The following is a 10,563-nucleotide window of genomic DNA, read 5'->3' on the forward strand; positions in this document are numbered from 1 at the left end:
GTGCCTAGTGGCCCGGAGCAGCGGGGTCAGGTGGGTCTTCTGGTGCTCTGGCTTAGAGAGACCAGGTTGGAATTTGGCCTGCCTCTAAGGTGACTGGATGCCCCAGGCAAGTGACTTCACTCTTTACATCTCAGTTTCCTATCTGTAAGCTAGAGAGAAGCACCTTGCTTCCTGGTACTGGAGCCACAAATCATACCTGTAAAATGCCCAACACACAGTGAAGGTGTGGTGAGCAGCAGCTGTGATGATGGGGTTTTGTCTGGTTTTTGAGTCTTGCTCTGTCACCCGGGCTGGAGTGCAGTGGCATGATCTTGGCTCACTGCAACCTCTGCCTCTGGGTTCAAGCTATTCTCCTGCCTCAGGCTCCCAAGTAGCTGAGACTACAGGTGTGCTCCACCATGCCCGGCTAATTTTTCTTTTCTTTCTTTTCTTTTTTTTTTTTGTGATGGAATTTCACTCTTGTTGCCCAGGCTGGAGTGCAGTGGCGCAATCTCGGCTCACTGCAACCACCACCTCCTGGGTTCAAGCAACTCTCCTGCCTCAGCCTCCTGAGTAGCTGGGATTACAGGCATGCACCACCACACCCAACATGGAGTGTGTATTGAAACAGAGGTCCACGCAGGTTAAGAACATGCACCACTACACCCAACATGGAGTTTCTCCATGTTGGTCAGGCTGGTCTCTAACTCCTGGCCTCAGGTGATCCAACCGCCTCAGTCTCCCAAAGTGTTAGGATTACAGGCATGAGCCAGCTCCAGCTAATTCTTCTATTGGAATCTCCCCCTGTTGCACAGGCTGGAGTGCAATGCTGTGATCTTGGCTCACTGCAACCTCTGCTGGGTTCAAGGGATTCTCCTGCCTCAGCTTCCGGAGAAGCTGGGATTACAGGCATCTACTACCACACCTGGTTAATTTTTGTATTTTTAGTAGAGATGGGGTTTCACCATGTTGGTCAGGCTGGTCTCAAACTCCTGACCTCAAATGATCCACCCGCCTCAGCCTCCCAAAGTGCTAGGGTTATAGGCATGAGCCACCATAACCAGCTGATAGTGAAGTTTTGTTTGTTTGTAAGAATGCTGGGCTTACTATGGAAAAATCTGTTTGAATATGATTGCCTCCACTCCCAGCTGCACTTCCCAGGCAAGTGTCCTAATCCTTCAGAGCCTGATTCCACGCGTGTAAAACGGGCAGATCTTACCTCCTTCACCCCCATAAATGGGTGATACACATGAAAGAGCCTGGTCTATAAATGTGTGTCAAAACATGATAAAGATAACAGCCCACTAGCACTTTACTGGATCCCATTCCAACCTCTTAACAGCTCTTTGCAGTTGGTACAGTTAGCCTCATTTTATAGGTATTGAAACAGAGGTCCAGGCAGGTTAAGAACATGCCCAAATTCACACACCAGGTAAGTGACAGCTCAGATTCTAACCAGGCCTGCTAGGAGCAAGGAGGGTCTTGGCCTACAGTATCGCAAATGTCCACAGGACCTGCCTGCATCTCTTCGGGGCATGCATGTGCAGTTTTGCACCATTATGTGATTTGATTCTCACAAGTCCCTTGGTTAGCAAGCTGGGCAGGAATGAGGACCTGGGACTCAGAGAGACTAAAGAGCCCGCTTCACCCCCTGAATGAGCTGGCGGTCTTTAGGAACTCTAGCACAGTCTTCTGATTCCCAGGCAGCTCAAACTGAACAGGACCCTGCCATCCAGCCCCAGCTGCCCCATTATGAAGAGACCCAGAGGAAAACGGGTGGGCAGGTGTGGATAGGGAGCTGGGGAAAGCTGGAGCAGTGGAAGCGAGTCAGACCAGAGAGGGAACTGGTGGGGAGGGGGCATGGTGGAAAGCCAGGAGCTGCAGAAAGGGTGATACAACCAAAAATGGGATGGAGGACCTGCAGGTCCTGAGTCTGGGGACGTCTAGCCCTGGTCTTGGTGGAGCGAGTACTCTGCTGTCAGAGCCTGGGAGGCAGGTGGAAAGTGGCTGGCCCCCCAGACCAGGGCAAGAGGAGAGTCCTGGAACCTCAAGACCTGAAGGAGAACTGCCCATGAAGAGAACTATGAGTCCCAACAGGGGCATCAGGGTGGAAGGGCAGCCCCCAGACCAGAGAGCAGCATCCAGAGTGAGGCCCCTGCTCCACCCTCTGACCCTGACCCTCACCCCAAACCCTCCCAGACATCAAGAAGAGGTCTCATTTTTAGGGATCATCAGAATAAGAGATTCCATACCAGCCTTCTTTAGGTACTCACAGCCTGCTGCCCCACGCTACTGGAAGTTCTTCCTGATGTCTAACCTGTTAATAGCACTAACTCATTTCCTTTCCCTAATTCTTGGAGAACAATTGCTGAGACTCTAGCCTCCCACCAGAGGCCTGACTTCCCCCTCAGAGTAGAGGCCTTGAGCAGATGGGGGATGGGGAGGGGAGGAGACTTTTTTCTTTCCTTTGAAACGGAGTCTCACTCTGTCACCAGGCTAGAATGCAATGGCGCAATCTTGGCTCACTACAACCTCTGCCACCCAGGTTCAGAGTGATTCTCCTGCCTCAGCCTCCCGAGTAGCTGGGACTACAGGTGCCTGCCACCACACCCAGCTAATTTTTGTATTTTTAATAGAGACAGGTTTTCACCATGTTGACCAGGATGGTCTCGAACTCTTGATCTAGTGATCCACCCGTCTTGGCCTCCCAAAGTGCTGGGATAACAGGCGTGAGCCACCACTCATGGCCGAGACTTCTTATCCAAGGTCCCAAGCTACAAGGGGCAGAACCATGACCAGAGCCCAAGCTTCCCAAATCCTGGCCTTTGGCAGTGGACCAAAGACTGAGGAGTGGAAGTGAAATGACTTGACGTGTCCTGGTGTTTCCACAACCTGCCTGCAGACCAAAGGCTTCTCGGTCTGCTCAGGGGCAGGTGTACAGGGCGGAGCAGGGAAGTACGCTCAACTCTGAGCCACGTCCCTGGCCTAACCTTGCCAACCATTCTTTCCTGGCCCTGCCTCTCCTCCCCACCTACTCCTGGGGTGGTCTCTGAGGTTACCCGCTGTGGTAGCACAGTTGTAAGCCCTTACCAGGCCATGGAACAGGCCCACGCCTCAGGCAGCCACTGCTACCACCTGGCTATGCCTCTGCAGCTCCCAAGGGTCCTCAACCAAGGCTTGTTCAGGACCCTCCAGACATTCTGGCAGGAGGCAGCACGGCAGGAAGGCAGGGCAGGGGTCCGCAGGAAGGTGGTGAGGGACAAGTCAGGGAGGGCTAAGAGAGCAGCCCCTGGCTCCGGGAGTCTTTTCAAAGCCTGTCCCTGGACAGACGTCTATAAGAATTATTACTCCCACTTTACGGACTGAGAAGTAGAGGCCCAAAACATTTGTGTGCTTTGCCCAAAGTTGTTCAGACCCATCTTATAGCAGAGGAGGGCTAAGACCCAAGGTCCCCTGCTTCTAGCCCAGTGCTCTCAATACCACCGCTCCCAGGGGTAGATCCCCCCTACGCTGCAAGGTGAATGCGACATTTTTCTGGTTTCCAGGTGCAGACTCTGCCCCTTAGGCTGTTACCTGGTGTGGGTGGTAGTAAGTTAGCCAGCCCCCGAGTATGTCCGACCCTTGGCCTCTCCTGGACCTTCTGGGGGCCCAGTCAGTGATGCCAGGGAGAGGGGGCCTATGTCTTTGCTGAGTGCTGTGGGCTCATGGTTGCTTCATGTCAGTGGTTATAGGGCTGCTGTCGTGGACCGAGCCCCAGGCTCTGCAATAATGAGGGTTCTCAGCCATAAGCAGCAGCCTGAACTTGGGGAATATGCACCTCAGGTCCCCCAGAGCCCGGGCTTGCAATGTGAACGACCCTATAAAAAGCTCTCCCGCTAGTCCAAAGAACATCCAGCAGGCAGCAGCAGTGGTAATGACGTGATGACACATCTTCATGGCCTGAGGGCAGGGGCATTAGGGTCCCTTTAAGTCCAGTTTAAGCCAACTGCCCCTGGGCCATCCCTTTGTAAAGCTACCACCCGGGGCTGGATATATCACAGGCTGGCAGGACTGGAAGGTCTCCTGTAGTCCCAGCTACTTGGGAGGCTGAGGTGGGAGAATGGCTTGAGGCCAGGAGCTTAAGACCAACCTAGGCAACATAGCAAGACCCATCTCAAAGAAAAATAAAGAAAAGAAAACCTACCCAAACCCTTTATATTATTGACGAGGCAATGAAGGCCCAGAAACACTGTGTGACTTGCTCACGGTCACACAGCCAGCTGGCCACAGTGCCAATTCTAGAACCCAGATCTTCTGGCTCCCATCCTTGGGCTGTTGCACAACACTCTGCTCTCCCCCATCTGTCCCTTCACAGCCCCCATAAGCAAGGAAGTCCCTTCCCAGACAGAGGCCCCCATGGCAGTGTCTCTTTCCCAGTGACACTGGGCATCATAGGGTGGGCACAGGGAGACCGTGGGCCAACAACCCAGCACTCTGGGCTAGACAGAAAGAAATCCCCTCCCTAAACCCTTCTGGAAGCACTGGGGGCACTAAGAAAGATCAGGAGCTCCCTTTGACAGAGCCTAAAAATCCTCCTCCCCTGTTGGGAACCTGGGAGCCCTTGGGCTGTGGCAGAGGAGGTCTGACCCCCTCCCAGCGAGGGCTGGGCAGGACTGGGTGACTTCTTTCCCTTCCTCACTGCTAGACCCAGGCTTCACCGTACCTCCAGGTACCCAGGGCCTTTCCTACCCTCCCCCTCCCTGAACCCAGAGAAACTCCACAAATATAGGCTCCCCTCAAACACAGGCATCTTCCCCACCCCCTCCTCACCCACCACCACCAGCATCCCCAGCACACACGAAGTGCACCCCTTAGGGATTCGGGTCAGCCCTTGAGGCAGACAGAGCTCCAGAAGGGGCCAGAGCCACAGGGCCAGCCTTGTTCTGGGGGTGGGAGGGACGAGGAACCTCACTTCTGCTCCTAGCCAGCCCTGTGATCTTGGGGACTGTGACATTCCCCTCTGGGTCTCAGCTCCCTCATCTATGAAATAAGGATGTTGGACAATTTCAGCAATTTTCAAACGGGGTTCCACAGAGCATTTCGGTTTCCATGGAGGTAGCTTGGAGACCAGCTGCTGGGGACTGTGGTGGGCTCTGAGCCCTCACCCCACGTCAACAGAGAAGATTGACCTTCCAGTTTCATACAGTGGACTCCACGTAACATTCATTTGAGCAAAAGTGGCAGCTGCTACAAAGAACTTGAAAGTTACTGGCCAGGGTAAGTGTTGACATCCCTTCTAGTTGATGATGCCTCCTGTGCACATGAAAAAGTCTGGGGGAGCCCTGTTAGACCAGAATCAAGACGCCTTCTTGTTTGTTTGTTCATTCTTTCATTCATACATTCATCAAATGCTGTAAAGAACATGGAGTGCCCACTATCGCCAAACAGATAATATTTGATTGCCCAGAAACTTACTGCCTCAGTTTTTCCCTGTCTGTGCCTTCTCTTGCTGCCAGTCCTAGGGTAGGGACACGCTCAGTGCTGGTACATAATGGGGGCCCCTCTAAAGCCTTGGGTGTTGTTTCCCTACTAGAGGAACCAGTCCCCATCTGGTGCTGTCAAGGCCTCCACTTGACTGTTAAGGCCGGAGTTCCCTGTGGTGGCTTCCCCTGTGCCTGCGCCACCAGTGCCCTGCCCACTTGGCCAGGCACATCCACCCTCGTCGTTGCTATACCAAGAGGAAGCTGTTTTGCCAAAACAAGACACTTAAGCTAAGTGGCCATTGTTACATCAGTCGTCCTTCCCACCCAGCTCCTCAGCCCAGGGCCTAGTACACACACTCCCACACGCTTACACTCACATTTGTGTTTGAGGGGAGCCTATATTTGTGGAGTTTCTCTGGGTTCAGGGAGGGGGAAGGTAGGAAAGGCCCTGGGTACCTGGAGGTACGGTGAAGCCTGGGTCTAGCAGTGAGGAAGGGAAAGAAGTCACCCAGTCCTGCCCAGCCCTCGCTGGGAGGGGGTCAGGCCTCCCCTGCCACAGCCCAAGGGCTCCCAGGTTCCCAACAGGGGAGGAGGATTTTTAGGCTCTGTCAAAGGGAGCTCCTGATCTTTCTTAGTGCCCCCGGTGCTTCCAGAAGGGTTTAGGGAGGGGGGGTTTCTTCCTGTCTAGCCCAGAGTGCTGGGTTGTTGGCCCATGGTCTCCCTGTGCCCACCCTATGATGCCCAGTGTCACTGGGAAAGAGACACTGCCATGGGGGCCTCTGTCTGGGAAGGGACTTCCTTGCTCATGGGGGCTGTGAAGGGACAGATGGGGGAGGGCAGAGTGTTGTGCAACAGCCCAAGGATGGGAGCCAGAAGATCTGGGTTCTAGACTCGGCACTGTGGCCAGCTGGCTGTGTGACCGTGAGCAAGTCACACGGCATTTCTGGGCCTTCATTGCCTCATCAATAGTATAAAGGGTTTGGGTAGGTTTTCTTTTCTTTATTTTTCTTTGAGATGGGTCTTGCTATGTTGCCTAGGTTGGTCTTAAGCTCCTGGCCTCAAGCCATTCTCCCACCTCAGCCTCCCAAGTAGCTGGGACTACAGAAGACCTTCCAGTCCTGCCAGCCTGTGATATATCCAGCCCCGGGTGGTAGCTTTACAAAGGCTCAGGGGACAACGCAGGGGAAGGCAGGGTGGCTGTGCCAAGAGAGGTCTGCTCTGCACCCATGACAACGTGAAATAGAGGACAAGGCGAGGGCCACACACCTGCAGGGGCAAAGGGCAGGCGCCAGAGTCCTTGGGGTGCCTGGGGCTGGGAGACAGCAGAGTGACTTGAGCCTGCTAGTGAGCTATCTCGGGAACTGCCCAGCCCCCTCTGGAAAGGGTGCCTCATCCTGGATCAGCACTGGGCCCCCAGGTGGTTCTCACCAGTCCCTAGCACCTATGGCCTTGGGCTGATTTGGAACCTGTTCCACTTGAAGAAGGCCCAATATAAGAAAATCCACTCCACAGAGGAATATTGCTTCATCAATGGGTCTACTTCAGTCTTTCTTTAATAAACATCACACTTGTCCAAGAATTAAAAATATGACCCACTTTGAAAAAGCACAAAATATGCACTGTCGAGAACAAATGGACATATCTGGTGTGGCGCACCTGTCGTCCCGTGCTATGTCATTCCAGACTATCGGGAACCAGAAAGGAGCCTTGGGGCAGTGTGGGTGGGGGGGGGAAGGGGGGATCTGTCCAACCCTCTTCTTTGGTAGGTAGGAAGCTGAGGCACGGGGGAAGAAGATATTTGTCGAAATTTATAGGAGCCAGCACCAAATTCTACGCAGTGATGATAAATCTCAACATTCTGTGACACTCTCTCTCTCTTTCTTTCTTTCTCTCTCTCTCTGTCTCTCTCTCTCTATCTCTATGCCAGATGCTATTCTAAATGAGCCTTACTATGGGAAAGACACTATTTTGAGATTCCTTGAGGTAGGTATTATTAAAGTAAGTTTAGCCTAAATCTGCCTCCTTACATATTTTAAGTTCGGATCAAAAGGTTTCTCTGTACATAGTAAACTATAACTCAACCGGATGTGTAAACAGACTGTAACCTACTCTTGTTAATAATCGCCAAGTTTTGCCCAATCAAAGGCAACCGACTATTCAAACTTTTTCAAATAAGGTTGTTTCTGTATCTCACTTCCATTTTCCATACTTGCCTTTTTCTGTCCATAAATCCTCTTCAACCACGCAGCTGTGTGGGAATCTCTCTGAATCTATTCTCTTTCAGTGGACTGCTCCATTTGAGAATCATTCTTTGCTCAATTAAATTCTGTTAAATTTAGTTTGTCCAATGTTTTTCTTTTGATGGTAGTATTATTATTCCATTTTACAGATGAAGTAACTAAGGTACAAAAAGGCGAAGTGGCTTGCCCAAAGCTGATGGGGAATGTGGTCAGTTCTCTGTCCAACACAACACGAAACTTTCTTTGAATATGAGAAGCTGAGCTTCTTCTCCGCCTCTTTTCCAAGATCCTTCTGAAGATCCAGCAGCTGCCAGAGGAGTGCCATCAGGTTCCAGCCCACTGGCCACCATCTTCCTCATGACATTTTGGAGTTGAGGGACAGAAATCACAATGCATCTCTCTGCAATAAAGCCCTCAGGGAGAAGGCACAAGCTCAGGTGACCAGCTTCTCCCAGCCCACTCCTATTTAATTAATTTTTTTTTTTTTTTTGAGATGGAGTCTCACTCGTTGCCCAGGCTGGAGTGCAATGATGTGATCTCAGCTCATCGCAACCTCTGACTCCCAGGTTCAAGCAAATCTCCTGCCTCAACCTCCCAAGTAGCTGAGATTACAGGCATGTGCCACCATGCCTGGCTAATTTTGTATTGTTAGTAGAGACGGGGTTTCTCCATGTTGGTCAGGCTGGTCTCGAACTCCCGACTTCAGCTTGCCTCAGCCTCAAAGTGCTAGGATTACAGGCGTGAGCCACTGCACCCGGCCCTAGTTAATCAATCTTAAGAAATCTGCTGCAGATGAGATTAGGAGCCCCAGCTGTAGGCTCACTCACTTGGGGCTTCCATCTTAAATAGGGGGCTAAAGTTAAGAACCTTAAATAAGGATGTAGTGGTTCCATTCTTCCATTCCAAGATAAGTTTGGACAATCTTTTTTCAGAATGAACATGGCACCTATCATAATATTTGACACTTACTTCATAGATTAATTGGGAGTTCCCCAGTGAAGTCTATTCTCTGTCCTGTCCCCCTCCAGCAACCTTCATGTTGGTCCCTGACCCTGAAGAGATGAGCTTCCTGGGAAGATATCGCCCCATCACCCCGTCTCAGGGATGGACCCTACTATCTATCCATCTCCAATGTGAGCATAGCTACCCTTCTGATAGCTCAGCCCTTCTCACTCTTGGGTTTAGGGACCATCTAGTTCAGACTCCCAGCAAATTGCCAAGGAGGATGGGAGGTTCACCTTCTGCATGCCCCTGTGTACCACCCTTACTGTTCAACAGTGAGAGGCTCTGATAACCCCCCAAGGCCTAGAGCCAAGTGACTTTAGTGAGGTAGAGATGTGAACCAAGGAGCCCAGAACAGAGGGTAAGGGAGGTAGCCTGGGAAAGAAAAGCCAAGAGAGGGCTGGAAGAATGGTGGGAAAAATGAGGGGAAAATTTGCAGAAACACATTGGGGGTTCAGAATAGCCCGCAAGCCAACTATAAGCCAGAACATAGGATGAGCTGATCTTTCCCAAACCCAGTGCTAGCCCATTCTTCCCAGAGTCCCAGGCTCTAAGTAAGGCACAAAGAATTTGGAGAGGGGCATAAAATAAGACCTAAAGGAGAAATGAGAGCGCAAAAGGGGTTTCCTGGAAGAAAAGAAAGTGGAGGCGCAGAAGAACAAAATCTCTGGAAGCCTTCATGTGTGTGACTGGCGTTCCCACGGTGGTCAGGCTAGCTGCTCTCTCACCCCCAAGGGCAGCAGAGGAAAGGAACTTGAGGGATCGCCGGCCTTGTGGTTAAACATCAGGAAGCACTTCCCAAGCATGAAAGTTGTGAAGCCCAAAAAGAAGTGACAAAGCGAAGTTGAAACATCCCCTTGAAAACCTTAAATGCACCCAGAAAGTCAGTTTTCTGGGAAGGTTTGGAGTATAGTGAGGGGTTTAGACAAGGTGACCCTGAATCCCAGTTAGAATGCTTTTGATTTTACAACCGGCAAAAATGAGATTAAAGTAGATTAGCCTGGATTCCCAACCAGCCAAGCTGATGCTGTAACAGCATGGATGCTTGGTAGGAGTGCTCACAAGTCACAGAGCAGGAATCCATGAACTCAGCCACAGAGCCCTGGGGTGCTCCCCAGCCAGACCCCAAATCTCAGCAGCTTCTCCTCCCAGGAGTGCCTTTTAGAACCATGTTAAAAGGAGACCAAGAGATCTTGATCCTAAATAGCTTCAAACTAGTAAAGGTACAGCAGTTTCCCCCAAATCTGAAGCACAGAGGTGGCCGTCCCACCTGTCTCTCAGCCCCAGCCCTGCTTCCTCCGCGCTGGGAGGCTTGAGGTTACACTCACCCCGTGGCTGTCCCTCTCCATGGTCTCTCAGGGAAGAGTCTTCCAGGCTTAGCTGATGTCCAAGAGAAGATCCATGTTGGCCCCCGGCTTCCCAGGCATGTGGGGTAAAGGGGTTGGAGGGCCAAGGGCCAGCCCCTACCAAACGGGGCGGGGAAGCCAGTTGGGATGTGTGAAGTAATTCCCAGTATAAACAACACAGAACTTGTCAGACCTGTTCCTCCGCCCCTCATCGAGGCCATCCCAGTTACTCAGCGAATACTGAATACTGAATATGGGAACATGAAGCTGCCTTTACTCCTGAAACTGCCCCCACAGAAGCAGGGAGTGTTCTGAGCTGCTTCTTCAGAAGGGGCCCTGAGAGAAAGGGCAGAGCCCCATGAGGATGGTCTTGGTCCTGTTAACTTGAGCCCCTGAAACAGATGCTTCTGAGCCCTCTGAGAGATGACCCTATCCCCACAGGGGACGTTCCAGGCCAGGGACAGAGCCCCACCTATGGCAGGACAGTGGGAATCTTCATCCCCAAGGACCAAGTGTCCAAATCCCAAATCAGGG

The sequence above is a fragment of the Aotus nancymaae genome, unplaced genomic scaffold (assembly GCF_030222135.1).
Source record: "Aotus nancymaae isolate 86718 unplaced genomic scaffold, 86718_ANA_hifiasm-v0.15.2.pri h1tg000012l, whole genome shotgun sequence".
Classification (NCBI taxonomy): Eukaryota; Metazoa; Chordata; class Mammalia; order Primates; family Aotidae; genus Aotus; species Aotus nancymaae.